The sequence below is a fragment of the Dendropsophus ebraccatus genome, chromosome 8 (genome assembly GCF_027789765.1).
Source record: "Dendropsophus ebraccatus isolate aDenEbr1 chromosome 8, aDenEbr1.pat, whole genome shotgun sequence".
In the NCBI taxonomy this organism is placed as follows: domain Eukaryota; kingdom Metazoa; phylum Chordata; class Amphibia; order Anura; family Hylidae; genus Dendropsophus; species Dendropsophus ebraccatus.
The window spans coordinates 44,597,484-44,614,588 of NC_091461.1; the positions used below are offsets into that span (position 1 = coordinate 44,597,484).

Genomic DNA, 17,105 nt, shown 5'->3' on the forward strand with positions numbered 1-17,105 from the left:
GATAATATATAGAAGGTTTTGGCATTGATATGGCATTTTGGCATTAATATAACCTTTTGGGGGCGATGAATTAAAAGCAGTGCTTTTGTACACCAGTCCTAAATAAAGTCCTGGCCCCATTTACCCATCTACATTTAATAAGAGGCGCACAACTCTTAGTAAATTTGATGGGACCTGTACCTGATCCACGGTGGGCACAAAAATCTACACCTGTTCCAGAGCTTGTGTAGATTTATGTCATCATTCCAGGTATAAACCATGATAAATCAGGTGCAGGAGAAAGCGTCACCTCCTCCCCGTATTTATGCACCCCTTCCACTCATTAGGCCATACATTTGCTACACCTCATTGAAAAGGGGTAATATCCACTCTTTTTCCGTGTCATACGCAAAGGACACAGATTGAGAAATCTGCCCCTTTGCCCATAGTGTTCTCTATAATACAGATTGTATGTACTACTCCTTAAACGTTTTAGCCAGATGTGGGAAGCGTCTTTTATTCTGCAGCAACACAACAACCCCTAATACAGCCAATGTCATGTAGCACTATCTTGAGCGTAAAGAAGAACAAGGAGTCCTGGAAGTGATGCTGTGGCTATACCTGATCTCCACATTATCCAGTCTGTCTGGAATTACATGAAGAGACATAATATACATATATAAGATATTATACTTTGTGGATGGAAGGCATTATGTAGATATTGCCTCAGTATGTTCTGTATATTTTCATGATATCCTCAAAGCTATAACTCTTAGGAAATCCATTATAGCTAAATCTAACTATTTTAGTGAAAGGAAATATTCTCAGGTTAAATAGGAAGCATGGTAATGCTTGCTTTCACACAGGAACATAATGTACCACATCACTTGCATTAATTGCATTTCCTTGTAGAAATACATTGGAAATAATTGTTGCCCTGAGAATTTGTGAACATCTTAATTTTCTTTCAGAACAGCGCTGGTATCTAAGAGAAACGAAAAGAACATTTTGTCTTATAAGGCATGAAAAAAACACCCAGTATGAAAACAAAGATTCAACTTGATTCTGTGATTTATTGTGTCTCTGCAGAGTTCTTTTGATCCTTGACTTTGCCCTTTGTCCTCTTCCACAATACAATATGTACTTTAATAGCTACAACATCAGTCTAAAGGAAAAACACCGAAAAGCTGCTATTTCACTTAAACTTGTTGCTAGCAGCCAGGTTATGTTGCCTTTTAGATTTGTTTGAAAACATTGCAATTTTAGAGAAGCAACAAACAACTTTTACATTTTATTACCCAATAAGGAGAAGGCAACGTGACGTGAAAGTTGAAAAAATTTTCAGTCAAATTCCATACAATATAGAATATTACTGAAATATTTTCATGACCTACTTGTTCTCTAATTAAACAACTGTAAGACCTTGTATAGATGTGAAAAAAAATATCCGTACCAAAAATACACAGCAGTCCCATTACATTTAAAACTCTATCGTAGTCTCTGAAATTTGTGCAAATTTTCAACTACATTTGAATTCCATTGAAAATCCATAAAAAATTTGAAATTTTTATATGTCACCTAATTCTTTGACAAACATTAAAGGGGTTATCTGGGAACAAGAAAGGTGTTACTAGAGATGAGCGAACCAGGTTCGGGTTCGGGGCACAGAGAGAGTGGAGCACCAGACGTGCGGAGTGAGTGAATGAGGAAAGGTAATACCTTTTTAAAGGGATTGTCCAAGTTTAGAAAAATTTGTCTGCTTTCTTCAAGAAGCAGCACCACTCATCCTCAGTTTGGGTGTGGGTTTGCAGCTCAGTTCTATTGAAGTTAATGGAGCTGAACTTTAATACTATACACAAGCTAAGGACAGGGCTGCTGCTATCTTTGCAGGAAAGTAGCTGTGCTTTTTCTCATCCTTGATAAATCCTTTAAGTGAGAAGTCTGGCCATTTTAAAAATCTTGAAGTCGGCAGTGGGGGTCTTAATAAAAAAACATTACTTACCTTTTGACCTCTGCCAGAAGGGCGGAAAATGCTTATCTGGCTGATGGACAGCCTGTTCAGCCAATTGGTGACTGGAGTGGTGTACCTCCCCAGTCACTGAGTGGCCGAGCAGCTTGTCCATCTACCGGGTTGTGATGTGTGCAGCGCCGGATCTCCCAGAGCGGCCATCTGGCGCTGGAGAGGAACAAGGACAGGAGAGTAAGATGGTTTATTATGTTCCTCCCCTGCCCCTGCCATTAAAAAAAATGGTCCCCAGCGCCAGACTTCTTTTTTAAGCCTGTAAAATGCTAAATGTTCATTTTTTTTTAATGGAAATTATACAGCATCGATCATGATCATTTCACACACAACAATGTTTTTGTGGCATCTTTTCTAACTTGTTTTCATGCTCACAATGCTGTGTCCAGAAGTTAGAAGCCGACAATGAAACATAAAACGCACTACAAATAATGTAGATTTATTTTTTACTTTTTTTTTTTATCTTTGTATCTTTCACACAGCATATCCTAAATATAGTATTAATAGCTGGAGCTTTTCCCATACACTGCTCTATCAAACTAAAAAAAAAGTGGAAAAAATAAAAAGACACAGTGGCAACGGTGTGTGCTTCTGTGTCAGTGCTGCAGTTTAGGGGCTGCATCACTTCATCAATTGCCACTAGCTCCTCATTCTGCTTTGTCCTGAACATTGACAGTTTATCCAAATTCAGGCAATGAATGTAGAATCCTGATGAACTATTTTATTTAATTACATTTTAGAAATTGCCTTCAAAACCTGTAAAATAATTATCTGCTCACATTTTATTGATCAATTCCAAGGTAATAAATCAATGTAAGTATTGTATGACTTCTAAATCATAAAGATACATAATTCAATATCCCGCATCTGACCTGCGTTTAGACTCTTCAATCTATTGGTCGCAGCCTAATGATTTATGAAAGATTACATAATATATAGAGACTTAAAAAAAAAATGTATGAATTTACTCCCTTCAGTCTATCGCTCTCCCATCTTATTATGAAAAATCTCAAATGGAAACTAGGAATTTTATTACCGATTTCTCTTATTTACCATATGGGCTACAAGGGTCAGACATGTAACGTATCCATCACTTTGCCTGAAGGTTTTACAATGTGAGTCAGTTATGAGACAATCTCTCCGGTTTACAGAACGTCACATTACCCCTGTAATCCATGCGTTAATCATAACATCATTCCAATAAAAATCTCTGCTATTTGACAAACCGTGAACTTTTTTAAGGGTAAACAAATATTTATATTAGCCTATAGCCATCAATGACTCTTAAACAGCCTATCTTACTCATTGTGAAAAATAACAGTGGCCGCATGTAACAGCCTCCTACCCTCCATACAAATTTAGTACAATAATATTGTGGGAAAGATCAGGAAACGCTATTTCTTATGGCTTTTTAATATGTTAAAGCTGAAGATATTTGTCTAGGAAATTCCTTTTAGAACAAATTAAAAAAAAAAAGATGAGTAAACTGTTCACTTAAGAAGAAATAGGTTTTTCTGAGAGGATGTTGATCATTCTCAGCTACAATATTACTTATTCGGGTCCTACTATGCAGCGATCTACAGGATACTCTGTGCCCACTTTGTCAAGTTTATGACACTTGAATGGTCTGCAGTGAGAGGCATACTAAAGCATTTAGCAATCTGTGTGAAATACTCCCTCTGCTGGTGAAAAAAGTAGAAAAAATAATTCTATAAAAGTAAAAAATAAATTCCATTTATAAGAATGATAGCAGTTTTTAAACACAAAGTTATTAGCTCTAATTCAACCAAAACCATGAGTCTACTAAACATGTATGTTATAACCGTTGTCCTTTTTTATGTTGCAAAAACACAAATTAGGAAAAACCTACCACATACAAATAAAAAAAAAATAAGTTTTAATGGTGTATGCTTTTTCAGTTTAAAAATATATTGACTCTTTTGTAATTTGTATTTCTACAACAAATAAAAACCCTTCAGGCTATGTTTATAGAACATTTGTTTTTGCCCATAATTTTGGACAGCCATGTTTTAGAGTTTAAAATATGCCCGTATTTTACCCTCAAAATGACGTCCACACCGCCAAAAATATTAAAAAGGCGGCCGATTTTCATATTTCAAAAAACTTCAATTTTTGCCGCAATTTAACTGACTGCCATGGCAATGCATTGAAGTCAAATGGAAGACAGACATCCAATGCCCACAATGTATTGAATGACGGACGTTTTTGCCACAGATGTCAAAATAATGAACATGATCATTATTTTCGGACGTCTTTTGCAAACAGCAGACATTTTAAGGCTGCGTTCACACTACGTATATTTCAGTCAGTGGCTGGGTTCACACTACTTATATTTCAGTCAGTATTGTGGTCCTCATATTGCAACCAAAACCAGGAGTGGATTAAAAACACAGAAAGGATCTGTCCACACAATGGTGAAATTGAGTGAATGGCCGCCATATAACAGTAAATAACTGCCATTATTTCAATATAACAGCCATTGTTTTAAAATAACAGCAAATATTTGCCATTAAATGGCGGCCATCCACTCAATTCCAACATTGTGTGAACCGAGCCTTTCTGTGTTTTTATTCCACTCCTGGTTTTGGTTGCAATATGAGGACCACAATACTGACTGAAATATACGTAGTGTGAACCCAGCCAGTATACGTATATTTCAGTCAGTATTGCAACCAAAACCAGGAGTGGATTAAAAACACAGAAAGGCTATGTTCACACAATGGTGAAATTGAGTGGATGGCCGCCATTTAATGGCAAATATTTGCTGTTATTTTAGAATAACGGCTGTTATATTGAAATAATGGCTGTTATTTACCGTTATATGGCGGCCATCCACTCAATTTCAACATTGTGTGAACAGATTCTTTCTGTGTTTTTAATCCACTCCTGGTTTTGGTTGCAAAACTGACTGAAATATACTGACTGAAATATACGTAGTGTGAACGCAGCCTTAATTAGTTGTCCACACAGTTTTTCTTTTGTCACTGTTCTTTCTCTGTTTTTACTTTAAAATTCAATGGACTTTTCAATTAAGCCACACCCAAAGTCCAATTAGTAATCCCAAACTAGAATAATGTGGAAACACCAGTCATTGCACTAAGGGGAGGTCAGGCTGCAAAAGGACGTCCGTTATTTTAGACTCAAACTAACAGACATCATTTTAAATGGAGTTGAAAAAACGTTGTGTGAACATAGCCTTAAGTTGAAAAGAGTGCAGCAAAAGATGATGGTTGTTCTTACTCATCTATTTGTTAAGTGTCAGAATAAACAACTGAAAATAATAGGCCTTAAAAATAGAAAATTAGGTATTAAAGAGAACTTGTCACCCCCGTGCCGGGGTGACAGGCTCCCGACCCCACCATTGGACTCACTATTCATTCTCTATGGGCATCGGACTCATCTCAGGAGTGCCCGCGCCGGGCTTCGGGCGTTGATACCTCCGTCACTGGACCGGATCAGGAAGCGGGACCCGGCGCGGTCAGGTAAGTATAGGGGCTCTGGCGGGCGGTCGGGAGCCTGTCATCCCGGCATGGGGGGGGGGGGTGACAGGTCCACTTTAAAGTGACTCTGTACCCACAATCTGACCCCCCCCCAAAACCACTTGTACCTTCAGATAGCTGGTTTAATCCAAGATCTATCCTAGGGTCAGTTCGGAAGGTGATGAAGTAATTGTCCTAAAAAACAACTTTTAAACTTGCAGCCCAGTGCCCAACGGGAGTATCTGTGCCCTAACTTTGCACTACCCTCCGTCCCTCCTCCCCACCCTCTTCATCATTAGGAATGCCATTGGAACATTCTCTCCTGGCCTAACATTGCACAGGTGTCTTAACAATCCAGCCCATGTTCAGTATTCACACAGCTGATGAATAGGAGACAATCTGCCTGGGGCATTCCTAATGATGAGGAGGGCGGGGAGGAGGGACAGAGAGGGTGTGCCAGCCGAATGCATACACAATGCCAGTTTAAAAGTAGTTTTTTATGGCAATAACTGCATCATCTGCCGAACGGACCCCAGGACAGATCTTGGATTAAAAGCAGCTATGAGTACAAGTACAAGCAGGTACAAGCAGTTTTGGGGGGTCAGATTGTGGATACAGAGTCGCTTTAACATGATAAATAATAGATGGAAACAGAAGTCAAAATGTGACGGAAATTAATAGGAATGACTTTAAAATAAAATGGTCCATGACACGTCACCAACCATCTTACATCTGTGTCTGAAGAAAGTTAGAAGCAACTTGATGTAGAATATTATTTACCATTAGTGCAATCCAGGCTTTCAAGAATTCAAATTGTCATAAAAGTCAAAGGACATATAACAAATTACTATTTAAAAAAATATATATAATTTAACCCCTTAACAACGCATGACGGGTATACCCATCATGCGGCCGTTAAGGGTAAACAGAGAGGGCTCCCGGCATGAGCCCTCTCTGCAGCCCGCGGTCCCCGGTTGCTATGTGCAGCCAGGGACCGCAGATATTAGCCGCCGCGGCCGGGTAATTCACTATTCAAATGCAGCTGTCAAAGCTGACAGCTGCATTTGGATAGTGACTGTGCCCCTGTCCCTGGTGTCTAGTGGGGGATCTCCCCTCCGCAATGCGATCGCGGAGGGGAGATCCGTTCTAATGACGCTGATCCCGACTCGGCAATCTATTCAGATGGTCTGAAGCAGACCATTATAATAGAGCACCGATCTAATAGATCGGTGCTCTATTATATACACAGCATTGATCTCAATGGGAGATCAGTGCTGTGTATATAGAAGTCCCCCAGGGGGCTTCTAATTACTGTATGAGAAAAAAGAATAAAGTGTTTTTATTAATAAAATAACCCCCTCCCCTAATAAAAGTCCAAATCACCCTCCTTTTCCCATGTTCTAAATAAAAATAAATAAATAAAAATGTTTGGTATCGCCGCGTGCGTAATTGCCCAAAATATAAATTTATTTAATTCATGATCCCTCACGGTAAACGGTGTAAGCACAAACAATTTCCAAAGTGCAAAATTGCGCATTTTTAGTCGCATCAAATTCAGAAAAAATGTAATAAAAAGCAATCAAAAAGTCGCATATGCGCACTCAAGGTACCGATAGAAAGAACAGATGATGGCGCAAAACATGACACCTCACACAGCCCCATAGACCAAAGGATAAAAGCGCTATAAGCCTGGCAATAGAGCGATTTTAAGGAACGTTTATTTTCTGTAAAAGGTTTAAATTTTTTTACGAGCCATCAATTAATATAAAATTTATACATGTTGCATATCGTTTTAATCGTACCGACTTGAGGAACATATATAACAAGTCAGTTTTTCCACAGGACAAACGTAAGGCGTAAGAACAAAGCCCTCCCAAAGAAAAAGAATTCCGTTTTTTTTTTCAATTTCACTGCACATATAATTTTTTTGTGGTTTCCCAGCATATTTTATGCAAAAATTCAGCCTGTCATTGCAAAGTACAATTAGTGACGCAAAAATAAGGGCTTATGTGGGTCCGTAGGTGTAAAAATGCAATTGCTATGGCCTTATATACACAAGGAGGAGAAACGAAAACGCAAAAACGAAAATTAGCCCGGTCCTTAAGGGGTTAAAGGTTTTCCACTATCTGGGAAACATATGCCATTTGTTGCAATCATTGCTTCTTGTTTGCATGATACATGTTTCAGAAAACAAGAACGTTAAACAATATTTTCTGTTGTATCCGTGATTTGTATTTGCTACATAGTAAAAAGCTAGGTGACAATCCTGTAAGTGAGGGGGTTGCATATTTTTATCATTGATGTATTATGCTTAATTATATTGTATTATCAGCTCCTTACGCAGTGCCTGATTAGCTGTATAAATAAATGTATTAGATATGTCTGCCCCTAACATGGCTTTGCAATGTATACATGGCTATGTGTGCTGTATAGCCTGGTGCAACACTGAAATTGTTGTGTTAATGTATTGTTATATTAATAATTTAGCTATACCTATGTAGTCCCCAATAACAGAACATCAGGTATAAGCTAAGTGACTTTTATCCATGTATACCTGCCAGTTTAACAACTGATTTAGTCCAGAGGGAAAGCATTCAGCTTGACAAATGAACTGTTAACCCCCTCCCCCACTTTGGCTAATCTCAGTAACCGCATATAGACTCTGACTCCTGGGCCTGGTTAACCCTGTGATTAGCTACTATAATTTTTTTTTATGGGTCCCATTTGGAGTTTTCGTTTTTAAAAGCATGTGTATCTGTCTTTACAAGTAACTGCTTTTCCAGACTGAATCCAGGAAGATGAATCACTGAAACTTGAAAGCTAAATATGAAACCAATGAAGTAAAAAGGGTATATTTTTGACAATGTTTAGGATAACATAGGAAGCCTAATAATATAGAAGGAAAATGTTAACAGTATTCACGGCAACTCTGTATAATTCTGTTTTTAGGTCCACAGTCACTTGTATCCATGTATTCCTGGACTCCCTTGGGTTGCATCCAGCTTCGTAAGCCACTGATATTCGAATGATGAATTCAAGCACGCTTATCTCTAATAATCATCATTGCTATTAGTAGTAGTAGTAGTAGTACATAAATAGTCCGAAATAGTCCAGGGGAAGCTTTGGATATATAAATCTATTAGTAAACTCAATCAGAGCTGTAAAAATCAGTAATGGGCCCACTCGTACCCTATTCAATAGTAAGTATGCTCCTGATTCTAAAGATCCTCATACACCTTATACCTTTGACAGCTTAAGGAGTATTGGGCTCACACAAAAGACCATTGACAGATGAGGTTTGTGGAGATAGGGGTCAGCCATGATGGAAAATAACTCGCCAACCCCTTTGTTCTGGCCGAGACATTCTGCAGCCAGAGAGCTTTGTTTAAACTAGGCTTAACCTTCCCCTCCCAATCGAGTACACAGAATCACTTGGCTGTGCCGGAAGTTCCTGTGTGTAAGGAGGATGGAGGCCAGACAGGAGAGATAACCAACAGCTCAATGATTGCTTAGCCATCAGTTACTGAAGGTGTAATAATATTCTCAAGCTGTGATTGGTGATGTAACCCATTAAATGCATAAATGTCAGCCGCACATCATCTGTTTACATAATAATTTATATGGCCACACAAAAGATCCTTGGCTGCTTGCTGGGATCCTAGTAACACTCCTTTGCACCATAAAATGGCCCTAATGCTGAATGAGACACATTTTTCATTCAGTCAAAACTTGATTCTGCCTCAAAGTGTCCCTGTCATTTAAAAGAAAAACAAAACTTTAGACGTCACTGTTTTGATCTGTCAGGGTTCAATGGCGAGATGCCCATGATAAGTAGAAGAAGCGAGGAGAAGCTTTGCTCCCTGGCTCATAACAATCTCTGTCCAGCTTCTCTGGGTTGCCTCACAGACCTAGGCTATGTTCACACTATGTAAGTAGTAACAACGGCCGTGATTTCTGCGGTAATTACGTAGTGCTGCAGTCTGAGGAAATCCCGGCCGGAGTGTATACACATAGTATACACTCCGTCCGGGATCCCTCGCGGCGCCGTAGAAAACTGACCTGTCAGTTTTCTGTGGCCGCTATTCAGTGAATAGTGGCCGCAGAAAACCCTGTCAGTGCACACTAGGGAGCGTGCAGTGGAGAGTTTTGATGTGCGCCTGAATCAGAACTCAGCGGTGGTAAAGATGATCTTTTCTGAGACCGGCCGTTCCGTGACCCGTCTCTAACATTGTCTGAATATAGACTTATAATGTCCTAGAGGAGACATAATAAAAATGCTGTAAATGATTTGTATAACTGGACAGAATTGTGATACACATTGGTCAGATTTAGATTTTTGGCCCATGTAATGAATTCAGAGAATAGGACAGATTTATTATGTGCCCCGCATCAGAATAATAAACATGTCTGAAATGAGGACACACAGCCTTAAAGACAGCACAAAGACAGACACAATTGATAAATTGCCTCCATCATGCCGTTTGTCAAAGAAAAGACTGTGCTCACAAAGGCATTTATAACCAGTGTTTCAAGTTCCGTCACTTCTGACAACAATAATAGCCCCGAATGCTACAAGATGCCCAAGAGAAATCTATGTTTTCTTCTAATTCCTTCAGTTCCATGGATGTAGGGCCCGTTTTAGACTAAAGTCCCTTTTACACAGGCTGATTATCGGCAAGGAACATTGCTAGAAACCTTCCTTTGGAAGATAATCAGCCCATGTAAAAGTGTCAATGATAGGCTCATTGGCTGATCACATCTTTTGTGCAGCTACAGTGATCGTTTGTGCAGACCAGCTGTGCAGTTAATTGTACTTTCCATAGGCACTGCAAACTCAGAGTTCCCTTGCGTCTTTGCACAATCCCATCTTGCTGTATATTAACACCCTTAGAGAGAGATAGAGCTGCAGCTCTGTGCAGGTTGAGCGGGCTAAAGATCAGAAGACACAGGAGATGGAGCAGGACCTGCACAGAGAGAGAAAAGGGTAAAGGACCTGATCACATGACCCGAAGTTCCTCAACCTTACAGTGTAAAGATCGGCCTGTCAGAGAAGGAGAAAACTGAGCTTTAAAAGCTGTGTGTGTTAGTCAGTAATGTCTGTGTCAGTAAATGTGTGTGCCAGTATCTGTGTTAGTTATGTGTGTCGCTAATGTGTCTGTGTCGGTAAGTGTGTGTTTGTGTATGTCAGTGGTGTCTCAAGTGATTGTGCATAGTGAATGGGTGGATGAGGGGCCCCTGAAGCTCTGTCTCCAAGGGCCCACAAAAACCTGGAGTCGGCCCTGACAGTACACCCAATAAGTGAAAGTTGATGCATATGCTTCTATATCTTGTCTGATTGTAAGGCTTCACTTTTAACTACTTCATTTACTATCTGAGTGACCATCACTTTCCTAAACTTAGCCATAAAGTAGCGCTTACAGAAGATTTGCCTTTGTCACACGTCACCTCCTCTATGGAAGGGAGACCTGCATTGTTTCCTGCCAGCTAAATGGAATAAGACTGGTTCGTCTCACTCTAAAGACTCCATAAGAACCATCTAGATGCATTTGTGTTTGATGCAGGAATATCATATAAAATATTCTAAAGCCAGGATATGGTTAATCAGGATGCATTTTTGATCATTTCTGCTTTGCATGTTTTTAATTAATTTTAATATATTCAATTTTTTTCAATAAACTCTCAAACATTTTAATTAAACAAAAATCCTTTTTTAACATTTTAAAGTATAGCAATATTTTCATGAACCCAAAATATTATAAGCAACCGTAAAATCATACAAAGCATACAATACACACCCAGCATTTTGTGTTTGAGAATGTTTCTGTTTGCATTGCTGCATATAATTATTCTGCCTTTTGACCAAACCACATAATAAATAATGTAAGAGCAAGAAGAATTATTTCAGAAGATCAGAACAGGAAAACGGGCTGATTGATGACTGCATAATGAATGAAATCCACAGATGTGATTGCTGTAGGAAGAATTGACTTTGCATAAGTAACTCATATACTGTAAAGATTTTCTTTTCCCCTGGCACAGTCTTATCAGAAATTAGCTTTGTGTAAATTGCCAGCACTGTTCATTATATGTACATAGTGGAAAATTACTGTTATTTAAAGCATCATAAAATTAATTCTGGATTATGCTTCCTCCAGCAAATACTAATGTGGGATTTAACATAATTTGTTCATCTCAAAGAGTGGATTTGATGTTTCTTATAGAATTAAAATTTTTTACTATTATTAATTAATGATGAAAAAAACAAGTTCCTTAACTTCTGAGTTATTTTCCAATAGCAAAAAACTAACTACAAAAAAATTATACATATATATATATATATATATATATATATAAATATATATATATATATAACACATACATACACATAGGATGAGATTTATCAAACTGGTGTATCAAAAGGTAGAATTGTTTTAGTTGCCCCTAGCAACCAATCAGATTCCACTTTTCATTCCCCACAGATTTTTTTTTGAAAAATGAAAAGTGGAATCTGATTGGTTGCTAGGGGCAACTGAGACAATTCTACTTTACACCAGTTTGATAGATGTCCCCCATAGTGTTATTTTTGGAAAATCTAATTAATAGTACAGGGCTGAGGGAATACGATCATGTGACTGTAGCCAATCTGCGTAAGCCTTTCTCCCTTTCTTTGCCATCAGTATGGCTCCAATAAAGCTATGAAATAGAGTAACGTCTCACTGTTTAGTCACTATGGTCATACTTCCTAACTTTTTTTTAATTATTTTTTCCCCAGTTGGGTTTTAAGTGTTTATTGCAATCAGTGTACTCAGGTTTTCAGCTCAACACAGAAAAACTACTGCAGTGTAAGAAGGGTTAAATATGCTTGGAAAGCTATAAACCATGTCATCCTCTACTTCTTACTGTCCTATAAATACATTTACAGAAAAATAAAGGGGTTGTCTTATTTAGAAAACCAAAGTCAAGTACTTGCTCGTATTAGGTAGACATGATCCTAAGATCACTTCTCATACTGGAAGACCCAAGAAGCCTTTGCATTAAAGAGGACCTGTCACCCCCCGTGTCGGGGTGACAGGCTCCTGACCCCCCGTTAGAGCCCCCTATACTCACCTAATCCCGCCGGGTCCCGCTTCTGGAGATGGTCGGGTGACGGAGATATCAGCCGCTGCAGCCCGGCGCGCCCTCCTCAGATGAGTCCAACACCCATAGAGAATGACAGGAGAGTCCGACACTCCGTCATTCTCTATGAATGGACTCATCTGAGGAGCGCGCGCGCCGGGCTGCAGCGGCTGATATCTCCGTGACCCGACCATCTCCAGAAGCGGGACCTGGCGGGATTAGGTGAGTATAGGGGGCTGTAACGGGGTTAGGAGCCTGTCACCCCGGCACGGGGGGTCACAGGTTCCCTTTAAATGCACAGCCCATCGATGGCCATCAAGTAATACTTTATTCGCATTGTGCTGATACTGCAGAAAAGTTGTAATATTTGGTTTTCTTCAAAGATTACAGTAGATTTTGTTGCACCCTAACAGCAGGGTACTGTACACTGCGATTATTTTATTCTCAAGATGGACAACATAGACACCTCCTCAAAATTTTTAGGTTCACCTAACTTGTCCAGTTGAAGCATGAAGAGGTATTTCAAACAGAAACATGTATTTGAAATAGTGCTTAGTGTGGTGGGAAAAAAACCCCAAAACAACCCCCCCCCCTCACCATATACTTACCTTCCCTGCTGTTTGCCATTCTCAAAGAAACGGTCTCTGTGAACTCAGCAGTGGTATCCCGCATTGGTCTCTGACTAGTACAATGGGCAAAACCATGCACCAACCCCAAACACAGTGAGTGCTGTGTGAACAAAGACTGGCTATGTGAAAGTTACAGCAGTAGAGAGACAGAGGAAAGTGAGTACTTTTTAAAAAAAATGTTTTCCAAAATGCTGGCTGCATAAAAATTGTATAACGAAGGCAGAGCTCCAGCAGTCTACAAATCGAGACAACAAAACCAGAGAAATACTTGATGATATTCAGCAAAAGTGAAGTTTAAGGGGAACAGTTTCCAAGGTCTGCACTAGATGCAGAATGGTGTAATGCAGACAGTCTGTACACGCAGACAGTCTGGGGGGGGGGTGCTGGACTAAGGGCCCTATTCCACCGGACGATTATCGTTCGCATAATCATTAACGATTAACAATCTCAAACGACCGCTATTGCGAAAGACCTGAAAACGTTCACTCATTTCCATGGAATGATAATCGTTATTTATGATCGTATTTGCGATCGTTTTTTCTTCGCCATTTCTTCGCTATTACGTTTGTATCTACTGCGAACGACTGAACAACGAGCGATAATCGTTCCTTGTAAACGCTGTGAACGATCAAGTGACGAGCGAGAAATCGTTGATTTTGATCTTTCAACATGTTCTTAAATCATCGTTGATCGTTCCCAAAAAATTCGCAGATCGTTCAGTGTAAACAGTCTTTCAACGATTTCCCCTATGTGTGAGATAGGCTTAAGCGATCGCAAAATGATCGCAAAACGATTATTCTGTACGATGTATCGTTCCGTCTAAACGCTGATCGTTATAAAAAAAACATTGTTCATTCAAAATTGTTAATCGTGCGATCGGGCGAATTATCGCTCCATGTAAAAGTACCATTATTCAATGCGAAAGATTTACGAACGTTTTCCGAATGAGCAACGATAAAAATAGGTCCAGGTCTTATAAAGCGATCAACGATTTCTCGTTCGGTCGTTAATCGTTAACTGCATTTCAAACGAACGATTATCGTTTAGATTAAAAACAATTTAACGATAATCTGAACGATAATCGTCCGGTGGAATAGGGCCCTAAGGCTGGGTCCACACTACAATTTTGCAATCCGTTTTTTCATCTGTTTTTGCAAAAAAAAATTATGAAAAACGGATGCAGTTGTGTGCATCCGTTTTGATCCATTTTTTCCATTGGCTTCCGTTATAAAAAAGATGGATCAAAACACATCAGTTTTTTTACGTACACAAAAACGTAGCTGACCTAATTTTTGTGCACGTAAAAAAAACCCCGGATGTTTTTATCTTTTTTTTTTTTTTATAATGGAAATCAATAGAAAAACGGATCAAAATGGATGCACAGAACTGCATCCGTGTTTCATCTGTAAAAAATGGATTGCAAAAACGTAGTGTGGACTTAGTCTTAGAGGCGTGTCTCTCTTGATGAATCAAATGGAGCAAAAACAGGGGGTGTTTTGATTCAAATTAGAGCTGCTTATGAAACACTGCTCTTGATAACCCCCACCCCCTTGCGTTTTAGCATGGAAAATCTTTATGGTGCCAGATATTTTTGCATAAAATAAAAGTCTCCGAAGACTCAAGTATGACAATCCAAAGAATTATGACCATGTTGAAATGACTGAGTTGGGTGAACAACTTTTTCTCATATGGGAAACCACATGCAAGTCATCCCATCAATCTCACTAATTTACAGAGACCCCAAGTCATTATGGAATCCTACTCTTAATCCTTTTACACCAGCCAGCTAAATGCTTGACTATCAATAATACACTACCAATAATATTATAATAATGTCTCCAACTATTTGCAAAAAAAAAAAAAGTAAGGAGACATGAAAAGATACACGTGCTTAGCAAAATATTTTGGCAAATAACACATTATATTGCAGGTATATTGTAGCAGTAAAGATACAAAATACACTATTTAATTACATTCTTTGTTATTTTAATTCAGCTTAAAATCAGACACTTTAAGCCAAATGAGAGACAGTATGAAGCCATGTGTGGGACTCCAAACTTGTATTAATTCATATTCATTAATATTAGTTTAGAATTGAATGCTTTTCTATTTGTTCTCACAATCTGTCTCCAGTACAGTTCATGTGCCAGCATGATTAAAACAGTATTTCACTGCAGGAAGTCTTATTTAAATAAAGAAAGTGCAGACAGGATCAGCATCATTTAAATTCGTGTTGTTTGCTGCCAATGTACTGGGGTTTGGGAATAGCTCAGATAGCCAAATTAAATCAACCATTTGTGTTGCTTTTCCAGAAATTCTGGGTTACAGCTTTCAATTACTTTATTCAACTCAAGCAATCCATTAACAATGTAAAAATACTGAGAGTATGTTAAGAACATAAAAAAATATTGTGCATGTTGCAGATCTGTCACCGGGACAAATCTTTTAAAATAAATTTGAACTAAAAAAAAAAAAAAAAGGCGCAAATGTTCGAGCTAAGCAAATAATATGTCACCTCTCTGAAATACAGAAATTGGGTCAGTATTGAATCATGTCACAAGCAACTTAACCCCTTCGTGCTGCAGCTAGTTTGGGCCTTAATGACCAGGCTAATTTTTCAAAATCTGACCTGTCTCACTTTATGCTCTTATAGCTCAGTGATGCTTTAACGTATGCTAGCTATTATGAGACTGTTTTTTCGTGACATATGGCACTTTATGTTAGTGGCACAATTTAGTCACTACTTTGTGTGTTTTTTGTGAAAAACATCAAAATATCATGAAAAATTTAAAAAATTTGCATTTTATGAACTTTGAAATTCTCTGCTTCTAAAAAAAGAAATTCGTAGCACATAAATTAGTTACTAAGTCACATTACCAATATGTCTTCTTTATTCTGGCATAATTTGGTAAACATATTTTACTTTTTTAGGGTGTTATGGGGCTTAGAAATTTATCAGCAAATTATCACATTTTCGTGAAACTGATTTCTTTAGGGACCAGTTCTTTTTTTAAATGGATTTAGAAGTCTGGTATCCTGAAAACCCCCATAAGTGACATTTTGGAAACGACACACCTTAAAGAATTAATCTAGGGGTATAATGAGCATTTTAACCCTACAGGGGCTGGAGGAAAGTATTCACAATTAGGCAGTAAAAAAATGGAAAATTTAAATTTTCCAATAATATATACGTTTAGATTAAAGGAATATGAGACAAAAAGCACCCCAAAATTTGTAATGCAGGTTCTCTTGAGTACAACGGCACCCCATATGTGGGCGTAAACCACTGTATGGGCACACAGCAGGGCTCAGAAGGAAGGGAGCGCCAATTAGCTTTTCCAATGCAAATTTTGCTGAAGAAGTTTCTGAGCGCCAGGTGCGTTTGCAGTGCCCCTGTAGTGTCAGCAGAGAGAAAACCCCCCATAAGTCACCCCATTTTGGAAATTGCACCCCTCAAAGAATTCATCTTGGTGTGTGGTGACCATTTTGACCCCACAGGTATTACAGGAAAATATTCAAAAGAAGACAGTAAAAATGAAAAACTTGAATTCTTCCAATAATATGTTCGTTTAGTTTGAAATTTCTCAATTTCACGAGGAACAAGAGAAAAAAAGTACCCCAAAATTTGTAACGCAGGTTCTCCTGAGTACAATGGTACCCCATATGTGGGCGTAAACCACTGTATGCGCACACAGGAGGGCTCAGAAGGGAAGGAGCGCCAATTAGCTTTTTCAATGCAGATTTTGCTGCAGAAGTTTACGAGCGACAGGTGCGTTTGCAGCGCCCCTGTAGTGCCAGCGGAGTAAAATCTCGCCATAAGTCACTCCATTTTGGAAAGTGCACCCCTCAAAGTATTCATCT

At 38.7% G+C, this 17,105-nt stretch overlaps 1 protein-coding gene across 2 annotated transcripts in view; it reads right to left on the bottom strand.

Annotated features, from left to right (window-relative positions):
• Positions 1 to 17,105, bottom strand: part of CABCOCO1 (ciliary associated calcium binding coiled-coil 1) — an 86,790-nt gene that overhangs the window by 16,204 nt on the left and 53,481 nt on the right. The gene's annotated exons all lie outside the window — the stretch shown is intronic.